This window comes from Schistocerca cancellata, chromosome 1, assembly GCF_023864275.1.
Source record: "Schistocerca cancellata isolate TAMUIC-IGC-003103 chromosome 1, iqSchCanc2.1, whole genome shotgun sequence".
Lineage (NCBI taxonomy): Eukaryota > Metazoa > Arthropoda > Insecta > Orthoptera > Acrididae > Schistocerca > Schistocerca cancellata.
The window spans coordinates 1,231,051,372-1,231,069,158 of NC_064626.1; positions in this window are offsets into that span (position 1 = coordinate 1,231,051,372).

Here is a 17,787-nt window from a genome sequence, read left to right on the forward strand (position 1 = left end):
AGACCTGGAACCAAAAGTTTTGTTGTGTCAGAACCCCACTTTTGCTCGAGCAGGCGATCAAAGCAACACATCGTTGGGTGACGACTCGTGGAAATTTAGCTCAATACTGTGGTGGACTGGAGACTTGAAGCACACTGACAAACAATAATCCAGCACCCGAAAGAAAATTCGCTGTGCAGCACACCATGCCCGCTCGTTACCGGGCAGCGAAATCTGGACGTTGGCACAACACTGTCTTTCCTGTCGTTGCCTCATAAAGGGTGTTCAAAAATGAAATCGGATGCTTTGAGAGGTGGTAGTACTCATAGGAACAAGAAAAATAGGTCCAGCAAACATGGGTCTGGAAACGCATACTTAAAAAATAAACTCGTGTTTATTGGTATGGCTGCGTGACGCCTAGTTGCGGATATTAGCAAAGTCGTTGCGTTGGTGCCCCGTCAAATGGGTCGGCAGGGCCTCACTCACAGTTCAAATGGCTCTGAGCACTAAGGGACTTAAGGGGCTCCGGAACGCCCTATACTTGCAATGTTAAAATAACGCTTATAAATTACATCTTCCCACACAAAGTATTTGAGGTAGGAGGTTGAACTTTTTACAGATTATTTATTGGAATATGGGCTACAAATTAACACAGGGATTTTACAAAATTTTAGTTCAGTTATTAAAGATGATTTTTTTTTCAATTGTAATGAAAATTCACAACATTTTTTTGCAATTTTTTATTTATATATTCAAAAATATACAGTTTTTTGGAAAAAGGCTGTGTTAAATTATGCAGAAAGTACTGTGTAACATTTACTGAAAGTTTGAAACAAATATGTTTGGAAGATCCTTAGAAAACATGTAATTAGTATGAGGAAATAAAAGTTTTGGGAATCGAGCGACAAAGATTGGATTAACTTTTTAGTGCATTCCAGGTCCATAGGATGGATTATCTTCATCCTCTGCAAACTCCTCCTCCAGCTTCCTCTTGTTCCTCCTGCTGTTTACTCTTGCTTGTATTTCTAGACACTTTACAGCCCTGTCTGCAGCCCGAAGGCGTTCCTTGTCTAAAGCAAGCATCGCTCGTACCATGTTAGAACCTATCTTCATTCCCATATTTCCAAATACCTTGCACCTTACAATGTTGCCATCATTGAAAGTCGCAACAGCAACTTTACTTTTACTCATTATTATACTTCAACAAAACAGAGACTCTAGAAACAGAATTAATTACGAATATTTTCGAGATAACGACAGAGTAAATAAACATGAAACAATCGACAATCACACCAGCGATATACTGTATATTGAACCATCACAGGTTAGCCACAACACATACTTTATCTCACATCACTAAAATGTACCTGATGAACACGGACGTTAATAATAACACCATTTGACAGCAGTTTAACAGCGCCACAGTGGGTCACGCCCATGTAGAACACATTTCAAAAAAAATTTAAAAATAGTTGTAGTCTTCGGAATTGAATAAATTATATATCTATTAAAAGGTAATAGTCTGCAGATTCAGAAAACGCAAAAAAGTAAAAATTTAACTTTTCATGATTGTGAGCCTTTCCGGAGCCCCTTAACATCTGTGGTCATCAGTCCCCTAGAACTTAGAACGACTTAAACCTAACCAAAGTAAAAATTGAACTTTTCATGATTATGAGCCTTTCCGGAGCCCCTTAACATCTGTGGTCATCAGTCCCCTAGAACTTAGAACGACTTAAACCTAACCAACCTAAGGACATCACACACATCCATGCCCGAGGTAGGATTCGAACCTGCGACCGTAGCGGCCACGCGGTTCCAGACTGAAGCGCGTAGAACCGCACGGCAACACCGGCCGGCTCACTCACAGTACTGCACCTACTATTAGGTGGTCTGAAGTCAGTTGTGAAGTTTGAATCATGTTGTAGGCTACGTTAGTTTTTTGCCACGCATGTGTGCCTTGTTGTTCAGTACTGTCAACCCTGTGTACATATCATGTTGTTTTACTTTCTTGCACTCGTGGATCCACGTATGCGTTTAGTGTTATTGTGATGTTTGTACGTACAAATGGTGTGGTACATTTGCATTTTCTCTCTCCCACCACTTGTCAGCAATGGAAGCCTGCTACGTTACAAGTGAAATGAACGCAGCCTTCGAGCCCGTGCCCTCTACGGAGAAAAATATCCACAAAGCAGAGTGCCCTCTGATAAGTTGTTCGGCTGACTTTTCCAGTGTCTGAGGTACATAGGTCCGCTTGCACTTCGGAAGACTGAGAGTGCAAGGCCCTGCACACTCTGCACGCCTGGCATGGAGGAGCGTGTGCTAAGATCGGTGGAAGAAACCTCTGGGATCAGTGTGTGACGATTAGCAGCATCGGAAGGCGTGTCTTACTCTCTTATTTGAAGGGGGGGTGGGGGGGTAACTTCATGAACAATTGTTATACCCATATCTTCTACAGCGCGTGCAGGAGCTAAGGCCACAGAATTGTCATAAGAGACGGCGGTTCTGTCAACGGCTGTTGCAGAAGTGTACCTTAGATCGACGGTTCACATCCAAACTTTTATTTACCGGTGATGCAGATTTCACAAGAGATGGTGTTACGAATTTCCGTAACCTTCATTAATGGGCAGATGTAAATCCCTAGCAATTCAGCCAAGAGGGCATCAACACCGATTCTCCATCAACGTTTGGGCAGACGAACTTGGCGATATTAATAGGGCCACACGTGCTACCACAAAGGTAATTGGGACGCATTATCTGCACTTCCCCATTAAAGGATTGCCTACCTTAGTGGAGGATGTGCCATAGCAACAACGAATTTAAATGTTGTTCATGCATGACAGCGCACCAGCACACTTTCGTCACAATGTGCGCGATCATCTGTCGCAGACATTTCAGGAGCGCTGGATTGGTCGGAGGCTCCTCACCTTGGCCTGTTAATTCAAATGGTTCAAATGGCTCTGAGCACCATGGGACTTCACCTCTGCGGTCATCAGTGCCCTTGAACTTAGAGCTACTTAAACCTAAGTAACCTAAGGACATCATATACATCCATGCCCGAGGCAGGATTCGAACCTGCGACCGTAGCGGTCGCTCTGTTCCACACTGTAGCGCCTAGAACCGCTCGGCCACTCCGACCAGCCCTGCTAATTTCGGGGGCTCCACTTGGCCTACTCGTTTCCCAGACCTCACTGCCCTACTTTGGTTATGGTGACTCTCGAAGGAACTGGTCTACACCACACCAATCAACGCTGTGCGGGCACTACAGGGTCCCGACTTCAATGAGTGCCAGCAGGTACAACAATAACCGGGTATATTTTAAAGGAGGCGATATTCTTTACGCCGGAGGGCAGAGGGGTGTATTGTCATGAATGGATGTCACGTTGGAAACGTCCTGTAAACAGGGGCTTATCGCAGAAAGTATGCATTTTCGGACCCATCTTTTTTGGACTTACTTTTCTGGTTTCGATGAGTGCTACCACATCTCATTCTACACTTTTTTGAACATCCTGTATGTATGCACACATCACCTACATGTATTCTGAGTTGGTGCTATTTCTTCCGATATGGCGGTTGTACAGTAGTTTTGTCTTTATTTGATTTTCTGCCGTATACTCAAATAGTTGTTGAAATTTGTGTTTACAAGACGCACGCAATACATCGTCACCATAAGATAACGAATTTTTACATGGATTTAAACTTAGAGGTGCCATTCTTACGTCACCTGCCAGACTTACAGTCTGCTCCCAAGTAAGAGCACTGACCAACGTTCTTCAGTACGCTGACAACCAGTACTCAGTTAATACCTGAGGGTCACCCTCAGGAGGGTCGTTCATATGGGATTTCGTCCACTCAGGCCACAACGGTTTCATTGGTGACTGCTCTTTTCACCCACGAGAACAGACGTTTTGCGTTAATGGGCACACATTGCAGCCGGCTGCTGTGGCGGAGCGGTTCCAGGCGCTCCAGTCCGGAACCACGCTGCTGTTACGGTCACAGGTTCGAATCCTGCCTCGGGCAGCGATGTGTATGGTGTCCTTAAGTTAGTTAGGTTGAAGTAGTTTTTAAGTCTAGGGGAGTGACGACCTCGGATGTTGTCCCATAGTGCTTAGATACATTTGAACCATTTTTTTTCCGGATACATTGCAAGGTTTTAACACGAGATAAATGAGGTATATGGAAGTAGTCGGAAAAGTTGAACTGTAGGTAACAGTCGCATCCGTTCCCCGGTAGACACACCTGATAAAGAAGATATGCAGTAGTCCTTCACCAAGATGAAAATGGAAGAAGGTAACTGATATACGTTTATGATAAAGAAACGAAACTCCACCTCGTTTCTTTTGTTGATGATTTGGATTGTCAGTATTATAACGACCGAAACAGAAGACTTTACGGGCAGGCATATTGAGAATTTTTTTAGATAAATTCAGTTTCTCCTTAACGTGGTTGTCAAGAAAAAAAGCGCTCTAAGTACTATGGGACCTAACATCGGAGGTCATCAGTCCCCTAGGCTAACTTAAGGACATCACACACACCCATCCCCGAGACAGGATTCGCACCTGCGGCCGTAGGAGCAGCGCGGTTCCGTACTGAAGCACCTAGAACAGCTCGGCCACTGCGGCCGGCTAACGTGGTCCTCATGAAGATATGATGGTCTGAGGGCAGACAGGATCCGCAGTCGTAAAATTTATGAAGTTATAAATTCGTACGACAGCTGCACTATGTGAAGAAATTTACTGTAAAACAATATCGGTTTCCGACTACAAATTCTATCTTCGGGAATAACCCGTCCCGTAAGTGGATACGTAAAAACCATTACGAAGACAGGAGTATTACGAAGACAGGAGTACCATCTTTCACGACAATATACAACCGATTGAGGAATACACAGAACCTGAGTATATGCACCTTTGATTATTGATATTCGCCGTTAGGTTTAACGTTGTAAGTTACATATGAAACGTTACAATAAGTGCAGCAATCTGACAGAGGGGGTACGACATTACACGTGAAGAGAAGCTGTGAGGAAACGAACATTATAGCTGGAGACGAGACGAACCAATATAGGGCATAGCAATTTGTGCTACAGATAATTTTGATGTAACGTTACAGTCCACCCTTCCAGCTATTACCACGTGTTACAACGGCAGCTGGATTCTGTACATTGGGTTTTCTGTGCTGGACAGAGCCAGTGTCTCGAGCGGCTATCGCTGGCACTTGTGGAACTAAAGCATTGCGGATTCTCGGAAATAATCACCCTCCAGACCACATCATTACCACAGATGGTTTTCCACGACCAAAAATACCTAAACGTTCTGCCAAAGGTGTTAGCATAGTCTGCACATCAAAAACTGCCTCAGCAAAACAAAGAACTGAGACAATTAGAGTCATACTCCAACAATTGACACTAAAATTTAGAAGAAAGATTTAGTAACTTATGAGGGAGACAAGTCTGAGTCAAGAAAATCAACATTAATTTAATGAAAGTTTAAAACGTAGTAATAAATTTAAACAGATTTGGGGGTGGGCGCCCTGCAAGTGGTGCTTCTTAAGAAGTGTTGAGCTAGGAGAACGTGCTCTCTGCCCCTTTGAGACGTGAAATTCGCAGCTAGTGGAGATCTGGTGGCTTTGAATTGTAGTGCAGAGGGAAACAAGGCTGAATCATGGTGTCATAGAGGTTGCTAACAGTGCTCAAACTCTTTTTTGCATGCAAAACTTGCCTTATTTATGTTTGCATGAAACCGAGTTGTTAGCGTCGCTACATTCGATTTGGAAGGACTTGGGTACAAGCCCAATTACCTTCTCACACTTTTTTTCTGAGGTGGGAAGGTATGAAAAGGGGTTCACCCGGCGTCTTATAGCCAAATGGGAAACTACTTGCATAAAGAAGCAGTGTTACCATCAGGATTAATCTGCTGACAGTAACGGCTGGAGAAATTAGCTACACGCTGCTCAAATACGTCAAGTTAACAGATCACTCGACGTATTGCCTTGTAGGCAGCACTCGGTCAGTCAGAAGAGGCGTAACCTCGGAGTGGTGTTCACATTTACATCACTGTTAGGAAATACTTTTGGATAGAATTACAGTGAGTCATAGCAGCTTATTAGACGTGCTGTCATTTGCAGTGTACTGACGACTTTCACAAAGATTGTCAGTAAATTGCACGTAATAAACTTCAATATACGTGAACACATATTTTATTGGATTGCTCACACGCCTAGTGACCAGATCATAAAACAAATTTCAATGTAAGTGCCACATTTTCCCCATGGAGATAATTAAACATAAATATTTTTTATTCAATGTGTCATCATTGAAATAAAATACATTAACCTAAGTTATTGTTGAGAAATAAAGCTCGTTGGCTGCATGGCGACACGAAGTTCATCTTTTCACGGTATTTGACTGGTATGGTAACCGAAATAGGAGCCATATTACAAGCCGTAGTTGACGCACTTCATTCGGCCGTAGCACACACCCGCTCCATACGGAATAAAAAACCTTCAAAGAATCATACTGAACCGTCAGTCCCTATGGAAATAAAAGTTAAATACATTAAAACTGTAGTGCATTAAAATACAAATTACAAAATTAAGTCGAAGTTACAAAATCAGAAAAAAGAAAGATTAAGGTTTAACATCCTGCCGACATAGAAGTTGTCCTTGGAAAGTTGCAATGCCAAGGAAGGAAATCAGTCGTGCCCGTTCGAAGGACACACTCCGATATATACCTGGAACGACTTAGAGAAACCTCGGAAAATCTAAATCTCGATGGCCGCGTGCGGATATGAATCTCCATCCTGCCGAATATTAGTGCTGTGTGCTAACCATTGCGCCACCTCGCTCGGTCGAGTTTACTTGGCAGTAACTGATGTATTACGTCGCATTCACTTCAAAAATGGTTCAAATGGCTCTGACCACTATGGGACCTAATTTCTGAGGTTATCAGTCCGCTAGAACTTAGAACTACTTAAACCTTACTAACCTAAGGACATTACGCACATCCATGCCCGAGGCAGGATTCGAACCTGCGACCGTGGCTGTCACGCTGTTCCAGACTGTAGCGTCTAGAACTGTGCGGCCACCCTGGCCGGCTCGCATTCATTTTCTGGCCTGTAGGCGTGCACCGGTTCGGGGTTGGGAAGGCTGTCATAAAGCCGTTCTCTCCTCTTCTGAGGTAAACTGACCTACACCAATAACTGGTCCTTGATATCCTGCGTTGGGGCAATGAGCACATATCTGGGACCAACTTGGATGGGACAGAGTTGACATCCGAGCTGGCCCCAGACATGTGCTATTGGGGACACTTGTGGGGATCTAGCGGGCCACGGCAGTACCTCATCATCATGCAGGTAGTTGATAGAGGCACGCGCCATGTACAGACGAGCAGTTTAAAAATGTGGCGATGATACTGACACATAAGGATGCAGGATGTCTGTGACTTACAGTTATGCCATCAGAGTTCCCTCCTCACTGTCAGCATTGACGATTGTGACTCTCCAAAACATTAGACTATGGGACCTCTTCCCACTTCAGCGCCATGCTCGCCGACGATGGTTATTCAGAGAAGGAAATCTGGAAATATGTAGTAAGGTCTAATGGGACCAAACTGCTGAGGTCATCGGTCCCTAAGCTTACGCATTACTTAATTTAACTTAAACTACGGACAACGTACACACACTCATGCCCGAGGGAGAACTCGAACCTCTGACGGTTGGAGGGGGGGGGGGGGAGGGGGGAGCCGCCCGGGCCGTGAAAAGACGCCCTAGACCGCGCGGCTACCCCATGCGGCATCACAGAAGGACAGAACAGTCACTCGTCAGCAAATTCATGCTTCACGGTCACCTCATACAACCACAAACGGTTGCGATGCACTGTTGTGACGCTGTAATACAGCTGTGCAATCCTAATTTTTTGTCTACTAACTGTACTGCAAATAGCATGTACTCGATTATTCTGTAAATCTTTAGATACAACATGTATTTGTTAATTAGAAATGTGATATGTGCAATAACCTGTATAAAATATTTTGTATTACAATGTATTTATTCTGAGTTAATGCCATTAGGGAAAGTTAGGAAGAGCAACATTGTCGGCTAAGGGTACAGACTGGTGTAGGAGCACTGTCTCTGGATGCGAGTGTGATGTCAGAGCAGAGCCCACGGCAGAATCACTTGCTGAGTGAACATTCGCAAGTGGCGTACAGGCCGCGCAGAATACCGTGGCCGGAAGATAGCAGGGCACGCATGGGGAAAACAGTAGTGGCGGGGGATTCCTGTCAGGCGCTGTAGGGGAAATGCTGAGAGATGGAGCGGAAGCGCCGTTATAACTGAAGCCAACAATCACGTTTGTTGTAAATATTTACCGGGAACATTTACACTTGCATGGTGACCATTCGAAAAGATCTATCATCTCTCCTTGGTTAGTATTTAATAAGAATTCCGCCGAAAAGGCAGCGATTTATTTTCCATTTGCCTTGTTAAAAATTTTTAACTTTCAGAGAAATGTCACGATTGGCGAATTTCGAGTAAAACTGTACATTTCTCTTGTTGCCACGTCAAAATCTACTTCGTCTGCCAAAATTTATCCAGTCACATCTCATCAACATGTTGTGCAGACGCAACTGCGAGAGAATTATGATACAGTAATTTATTAACTTTACTAAGTGGGGAACAGAGGTAAAAGTAAGACCAGCATCTTGTGAAAAAGCACACTCTCAGTAAAAAGTTAAAGTGCAATGTCTTAACTTAGTTGTACCAAAATCCATAGTATTTCTCGTTTTACCAGCTATCGATGCCCTTAAAAATTACACTCTTTCGCCGAAAAAGTCAGTAGTTAATGGAATAACACGGTCGATAGTAGAGATTTGCATAATAAGCATATGGCAAAATCTCTTTGCCCGCTGTAATTCGCCAAAATCTCATTTCGATATCTCAAACCGTGTATGAAATACCAGGAATGTTGTGACATTCCACTATGGCCTTATCGCTGCTGTGGCGCGATCGCAAATGAGTGTGCTACGTCAGATCAATTATCTCGAGTTTTGTGACAGATAGAAACCTCCACCTAAGTGTAAAGGCAAATTCAATATTTTAGCTAAAGCCGGTCGAAGTGGCCGAACGGTTCTAGGCGCTACAGTCTGGAACCGCGCGACCACTACGGTCATAGGTTCGAATCTTGCCTCGGGCATGGTTCTGTGTGTTGTCCTTAGGTTAGTTAGGTTTACGTAGTTCTAAGTTCTCGGGGACTGATGACCTGAAGAAGTTAATTCCCATAGTGCTCAGAGCCATTTGTTTGCTACATTTCGATCTCCGCGACATATTATGCAATATGCACCGAACGCAAAATCATAGCGACCACTATTTTTCATTGCAAACTTTCTAGAACTTCGCGCACTGTCTTACTTCCACGTAAATATCGTAATACCTATCACCATTAAGGCAATGATGGGCACATTATAATGAACCTGACATGTAAGGCCTACCGAACAGTATCTGTAAAATACACTCCTGGAAATGGAAAAAAGAACACATTGACACCGGTGTGTCAGACCCACCATACTTGCTTCGGACACTGCGAGAGGGCTGTACAAGCAATGATCACACGCACGGCACAGCGGACACACCAGGAACCGCGGTGTTGGCCGTCGAATGGCGCTAGCTGCGCAGCATTTGTGCACCGCCGCCGTCAGTGTCAGCCAGTTTGCCGTGGCATACGGAGCTCCATCGCAGTCTTTAACACTGGTAGCATGCCGCGACAGAGTGGACGTGAACCGTATGTGCAGTTGACGGACTTTGAGCGAGGGCGTATAGTGGGCATGCGGGAGGCCGGGTGGACGTACCGCCGAATTGCTCAACACGTGGGGCGTGAGGTCTCCACAGTACATCGATGTTGTCGCCAGTGGTCGGCGGAAGGTGCACGTGCCCGTCGACCTGGGACCGGACCGCAGCGACGCACGGATGCACGCCAAGACCGTAGGATCCTACGCAGTGCCGTAGGGGACCGCACCGCCACTTCCCAGCAAATTAGGGACACTGTTGCTCCTGGGGTATCGGCGAGGACCATTCGCAACCGTCTCCATGAAGCTGGGCTACGGTCCCGCACACCGTTAGGCCGTCTTCCGCTCACGCCCCAACATCGTGCAGCCCGCCTCCAGTGGTGTCACGACAGGCGTGAATGGAGGGACGAATGGAGACGTGTCGTCTTCAGCGATGAGAGTCGCTTCTGCCTTGGTGCCAATGATGGTCGTATGCGTGTTTGGCGCCGTGCAGGTGAGCGCCACAGTCAGGACTGCATACGACCGAGGCACACAGGGCCAACACCCGGCATTATGGTGTGGGGAGCGATCTCCTACACTGGCCGTACACCACTGGTGATCGTCGAGGGGACACTGAATAGTGCACGGTACATCCAAACCGTCATCGAACCCATCGTTCTACCATTCCTAGACCGGCAAGGGAACTTGCTGTTCCAACAGGACAATGCACGTCCGCATGTATCCCGTGCCACCCAACGTGCTCTAGAAGGTGTAAGTCAACTACCCTGGCCAGCAAGATCTCCGGATCTGTCCCCCATTGAGCATGTTTGGGACTGGATGAAGCGTCGTCTCACGCGGTCTGCACGTCCAGCACGAACGCTGGTCCAACTGAGGCGCCAGGTGGAAATGGCATGGCAAGCCGTTCCACAGGACTACATTCAGCATCTCTACGATCGTCTCCATGGGAGAATAGCAGCCTGCATTGCTGCGAAAGGTGGATATACACTGTACTAGTGCCGACATTGTGCATGCTCTGTTGCCTGTGTCTGTGTGCCTGTGGTTCTGTCAGTGTGATCATGTGATGTATCTGACCCCTGGAATGTGTCAATAAAGTTTCCCCTTCCTGGGACAATGAATTCACGGTGTTCTTATTTCAATTTCCAGGAGTGTAGTTTCAGAAAGATATTGCGCCTCGATTATGTCATCGTTGACCGGCCGAAAGGCGGCATAGACTGTCGGCCTCCCTTTCCAAACAAACGAATGAACTCTCCCAGCCCTTTGGACGAAAAGAAGTCACTGCGCATCAGCCACCATATCCTGCACAGACTCTACACTGTCGGTCCCAAGGTAAGCGCAGTTCTTATTAGTGGCGTATAAGGAAAATGACGACTGTGTGTGGATGTAAGAGTCTCTAATATCACCAAGGTCCTGTCCCATAACTGATCCCTGGGGAATAATACTACAGCCGCGCGGGATTAGCCGAGCGGTCTCAGACGCTGCAGTCACGGACTGTGCTTCTGGTCCTGGCGGAGGTTCAAGCCCTCCCATGGGTGTGTGTGTTTTGGATAGTTTAGCTTAAGTAGTGTGTAAGCTTAGGAACTGATGACCTTAGCAGTTAAGTCCCATAAGATTTCACTAACATTTTAATACTACAGCAATGGGAGGACTGTAGACAATGAAGATAACAGTTTAACATCTGAAACGAGCTGTGAGTGAGTTTTCTTTTCCTTGTAGCTAGAAACTTTGTGAGGCATCGCCTTGTTACATTCTCACAGACATTTATTGCAATAATAAGTATTGTACATAAAAACTGTAGATACCTGATCTTGTTAGTGTCCTCAGTCTGACCCCCTACTTAAAGTCCCATTTCTTTACAGTTAAGGAAAACCTAGGTGTCATTGTTTCAATAGGTAAGAGAAAAGTATTAAAAGTCATTCCCACTGTTGTTTGTTTGCTCAAATGATGAAACCTCAGTAAGTTACGGAGAAGTAGTTGTTGAATAATATTGAAAAGCATTTTTGCTAACTGACTGGAGATTAAGTAACTCGACTAAAAATTAAAGTAATTCTCAGAATCTATGATTAAAGATAATACTAAATTAAGTTCAAATATTTCATATGTGTCTTACTTGTAATAGTACTATTGTGTAATGGCACGCTAGAATTTCGGCGTTGCCAGTCCGTTGAAAGCTTATTCAATCCAGTAAATGTTCGTGTCAATTACAACAATTACAGCAACAAAGTAAATAGCTGGGCATCTTACATCTAACAGTAGCTGTTAATGTGAGGTTGCGTAAATTATCATAACCGAAAGACCAACCTGCAATCAGTCATTTACCTTTTCAATAACATGTTATAATACATTTTTTCTCCAAATTAACATAGCTGAGTTTTAACGATATCAGATACTTTCTTTATTCATTACGATTTTGTTACGTGTTGTGTCGACAAAAAAATGGTTCAGATGGCTCTGAGCACTATGGGACTCAACTACTGAGGTCATTAGTCCCCTAGAACTTAGAACTAGTTAAACCTAACTAACTTAAGGACATCACACACATCCATGCCCGAGGCAGGATTCGAACCTGCGACCGTAGCGGTCTCGCGATTCCAGACTGCAGCGCCTAGAACTGCACGGCCACTTCGGTCGGCCGTTGTGTTGACAGTAACGTGTGTCAACCTTCTGTTGTAATACGTACACTCGAACGGTGACATAGTCATTGCTGACTGCATTGTTGATCAGGTATTGGACAGATAGTGCCCAATAGGGCTGGCGACCATATTAATTAAATTCCATATTATTTCAGTTTGTTTCTTGTGGGTTATTTCAATTATGTGGCACCTATCCCTTTTCATTTCGAATTATCTTTGAGTGATCTCACTGTTCCCAGTGTTAAACAAAACCATATAAGTAGAAAGCACAGAATTCGAATAGGTTGTCTTTTAGAATGACTTGTGGTAAATTTATCTCCATTAAGCAGTTAAAATTTTTTGGAGACGGTAGCCTCATCCAAAATAAAGTTAGTAAGGGTAGAGGTAATAGTATAAACGGCAGCCTGCACATGGCACGACAGTTAACTTGTCCTGCTGCTGCTGGTCTCCAAACATGCTGCGGGAAGGACGCAGGATGTGGGATGGAGCCTATTACTTTTTCACACGCGGTACAAGCATATGTGATGGGGTTAATAAGTCCTTGGTGCACACTATGGCGATCCTCATATAAGCTGGTCAGAGGTGGTCGACCAGAACCTTAGCGAATTTTCGTACCCTACGGCTCCCATGCAGCGACCCTCAGGCTACTGTCACATCAAAATACCATGATTCGATCAGTGGGCCGAATGGAGGCTGCCAGTGAGGGCCACTTTAAACTCTGTTGGGTAACACTATCTCGAATATCCGGAATTTCGTGACTTCAGTGAAACGTCCGACGCTGTTCATCCCCATTTATACACTATGTGATCAGAAGTATCCGGACACCCACAAAAACATACGTTTTTCTTATTAGGAGCATTTTGCAGCCGCTCACTGCCAGGTACTCCATATCAGCGACCTCTGTAGTCATTAGACATCGTGAGAGAGCAGAATGGGGAGCTCCGCGGAACTCCAGGACTTCGAACGTGGTCAGGTGATTAGGTGTCACTTGTGTTATACGTCTATAGGCGAGATTTCCATGCTCCTAACCATCCCTAAGTCCATTGTTTCCGATGTGATAGTGAAGTTTAAACGTGAAGGGACACGTACAGCACAAAAGCGTACAGGCCAGACCATTACACAGGAATTCCAAACTGCACCAGGATCCACTGCAAGTACTACGACAGTTAGGCGGGAGCTGAGAAAACTTGGAACTGCTTATAAGCCGCACATCACGCTGGTAAATGCCAGACGACGCCTCTCTTGTTGTAAGGAGCATAAACATAGGACGACTGAACAATGGAAAAACATTGTGTGAAGTGACGAATCATGGTGCACAATGTGGTGATCCGATGGCAGGGTGTGGGTATGGCGAATGCCTGGTGAACGGCACCTGCTAGCGTGTGTATTGCTAACAGTAAAATTCGGAGGCGGTGATGTTACGGTGTAGTAGTATTTTTCTTGCACCCTTTGTTTTTCTGCGTGTCACTATCACAGCGCTGGCCTACATTGATGTTGAAAGCGCCTTCTTGCTTCCCACTGTGCAAGAGCAATTCGGGGATGGTGATTGCATCTTACAACACCATCGAGCACCTGTTCATAATTCAGGGCCTGTGGCCGTGTGGTTACATGACAGTAATATCCCTGCAGTGGACTTACCTGCACAGAGTGCTGACCTGAAACCTATAGAGCACCTTTGGGATTTTTTGGAACGCCGAGTTCATGCCAAGCCTCATCGAGCGAATCGATACCTCTCCTTAGTGCAACACTACGTGAAGAATGGGCTGGCATTCCCGAAGAAACCTTCCAGCACCTGATTGAACGTATGCCTGCGAAAATGGAAGCTGTAAGCTCGATTAAGGGTGGGTCAACGCTATATTGAACTCCAGCATTACGGATGGAGTGGTCCACGAACTTGGGGATCGAACCGCAGAATAACCCTCGGTTCGATGTGGATCGGTGGTGGGGTGGGTGTACTGCTGTGGCTTATTGCGGGGTTTTGAACCACTGAGGGGTACATCGGGACGAAGCCTCTCTGTTGTTTCTAGGGTCTCGGTTCAATACACATACGATATAACGTAAAGTTTAATACTTTAATGAACCTTCTTCTGTAATCTCTCAAACATGGTCGATTTCAATCTCTGTGGAACCTGAAGATATATCGTTATGTAGTTTCTTACCAGGAGATAAGCGGTCACAGCACAACGTTTACTTACAACACGCATATCAAGGAAAAAAAAATGCTCCTCACAGTGATTTCAGTGAAAGCGGTGCAACGTTTATCTGGCTCTGTGATGGAGTGGGCACCGTGTCTGGTTGCTATGCGGAGGAGCCGTTACTGACAGGGATCCTACCTCGGTGTAAGGACTGGCACGGGTTGCACACAGCGTCCTGAGGGCGATTGAGGAAGTATTTCAGAGGTATCGGCGCCAAGGCCACGTAAGTTACTAAGGGTCAGTAGAGCTGTGTACTGACCCCCATCCCTCCAAACAGCGTTCAGTGAGGGCATTGACAGAGGATGACATGGCGGTCAGACGATTCTGGTTGTCACATCAGGGCCAGAACACGGAGCTTCTCTTTACTTTGCTTTTGTGAGTCAGCAAAACTGAGGAGATGCAAATCAGTACACAGACACGTTTTATCCTTTGGCTACGCCATTTCTAATTCGTGTGTTCAAACTGTCAGAGCGGGAAAGTAATTAATAAAGAAGTGACATAAAGTCACGTAGGACACTAGCGAACATTCCATTTATTGTGCTTAGATCTGAGGTTAAGTTGGCTAAGTTGCATAAAAAAATCGTACAGTAGACGAAGAATGACTTTACTGATCACAAAGCGACACGTTTCGGAATTATTTCCACCTTCAGATATGCGGATCTCAGAAGATGGAAATAATTCCGAAACGCGCCACTTTGTAATCAGTAAAGTCATTGTTTATCTGCTGTAAGACTTTCCACGCAACCTAGCCTGCTTGACAGAACTACGCAGACTAGCAAAAGCAAATCTTAAATCCACAATCAAAGAAATTTCTATTTTATATTCTCCTTAGTAAGAAGAAAAACTTTATGTAAGTAATCAAAAGTAATTGTATTTGACAAGTATGTTATGCAGCTGGTACAATACGATTTTTTCAGTTATTTAGGGCTGCAGTGTTTTAGGAGCAACAGGCTACGAGAAAGTAGATTTTGTCTCAAGTCAGTGTTCCATACCGTTACTGAACAAAAGTTAAGTTTGGAAGGTAGGAGACGAGGTACTAGCGGATTAAAGCTATGAGGACAGGGCGTGAGTCGTGCTTGGGTAGCTCAGTCGGTAGAGCACTTGCCCGCGAAAGGCAAAGGTCCCGAGTTGGAATTCCAGTGTGGCACACAGTTTTAATCTGCCAGGAAGAAATATGAACGTTTTAGTTGGACCACTTTCTTCGATTTGTGATAGATGGCGCTGCAATAGTCACAAACGTATTACGTAACATTCCGCCAGTGCGGACGGTAAATGCTTCGTGATACATTACCCGTGTCAAAATGGACTGTTTACCAATTGCGGAAAAGGTCGATATCGTGTTGATGTATGGCTATTGTGATCAAAATGCCCAACGGGCGTGTGCTATGTATGCTGCTCGGTATCCTGGACGACATCATCCAAATGTCCGGACCGTTCGCTGGATAGTTTCGTTATTTAAGGAAACAGGAAGTGTTCAGCCACATGTGAAACGTCAACCACGACCTGCAACAAATGATGATGCCCAAGTAGATGTTTTAGCTGCTGTCGCGGCTAATCCGCACATCAGTAGCAGACAAATTGTGCGAGAATCGGGAATCTCAAAAACGTCGGTGTTGAGAATGCTACATCAACAACGAATGCACCCGTAGTGCAGTCCATCACATAGCTCGCGGGCGGTTGAAGCGGTACCGAATAGCATATTTCGTGAAAGGTGGATTGGTCGCCCGCACGTTCACTGGATCTGACGTCTCCGGATTTATTTCTGTGGGGAAAGTTGAAGGGTATTTGCTATCGCTATCCACCGACAACGCCTGACAATATGCGTCAGCGCATTGTCAATGCATGTGCGAACATTACGGAAGGCGAACTACTTGCTGTTGAGAGCAATGTCGTTAACACGTATTGCCAAATGCAGTGAGGTTGACGGACATCATTTTGAGCATTTATTGCATTAATGTGGTATTTACAGGTAATCATGCTGTAACAGCATGCGTTCTCAGAAACGATAAGTTCGCAAAGGTACATGTATCATATTGGAACAACCGAAATAAAATGTTCAAACGTACCTATGTTTTATATTTTAATTTAAAAAACCTACCTGTTACCAATTGTTCGTCTAAAATTGTGAGCCGTATGTTTGTGACTATTACAGCACCATCTATCACAAAGCGAAAAAAGTGGTCCAACTAAAACATTCATATTTCTTTAATAATACGTAATAAAAAATGGGGGTTCCTATTTAAAGAAACGCAGTTGATATCCGTTCGACTTATGGCAGCGCCATCGAGCGGGCCAACCATAGCGCCATCTGGTTTCCTCCTTCAAGCTAGGCAGGTGCCGTTCTTGGTACTTTTTCGTTTGACGCTTATTTCGTGAGATATTTTCCCTGTTACGATCAGTGGACCACCCTGTATAACGTTTATTATCAACTCCTGCGATAGTCCCTTTGAGATAGATGTTGTAATTCACCAACAGTACTCCCCGCTCGCTGCTACATTACGAGCACCGTTTCGTCAGTGCTTCCTGCGATAACTTGGCAGACCTCCGATCGTGACGTGTCCCTCTGCGACGTCCCTCAGCAGTGAAGATAACGTGAATACCTATCACTTCCTCGTGGGGCTCCACACTGCAGATCTTTATCGCCCAGTATCGGTCTACCTGTCCAATATAAATGTGTGCCACAAATCTCGACCCAACACAGTCGCGATGGCGAACCAGAAGACAGCAGTCGTTTTCATTGCCCTCGCTTTGGTGCTGTTTATGTACCAAGTCTCGATGGTTGACGGCAGGGTACTCAGCAGGGCTGGCCACTGCTCAAAGCGGTGGCTCAGCAAGGCTTGGCACAATCTGCTGAAGCTCGGTCTGGAGAACTGCGTGGAGACGTACGAGCTGCGGCTGTACAGGGACGGGGATCAGAAGCACCGCCTAACAGCGAACGCCACCTGCGGACCGCAGTGCGTGCTGCGGGCCCACAGCAAGTACAGTGATGTCCTCTTCTGCCAACCACGTCGACGCGTGAATCCTGGAGCAATACTCGACTGCGATTAGGGTGCTTGATTTAAGCGCCTGTTGACTCCGTCCACTTAATTTTGTATTGATACACTGTGAGTCCTATGTTATTTTACATGATCCGTCCAAAGTTTCTTTCAAAGTGAATCCGTCCATAGTGAGAGGAAGACCAGTACTTAACTTGACAGTTTGCTAATCA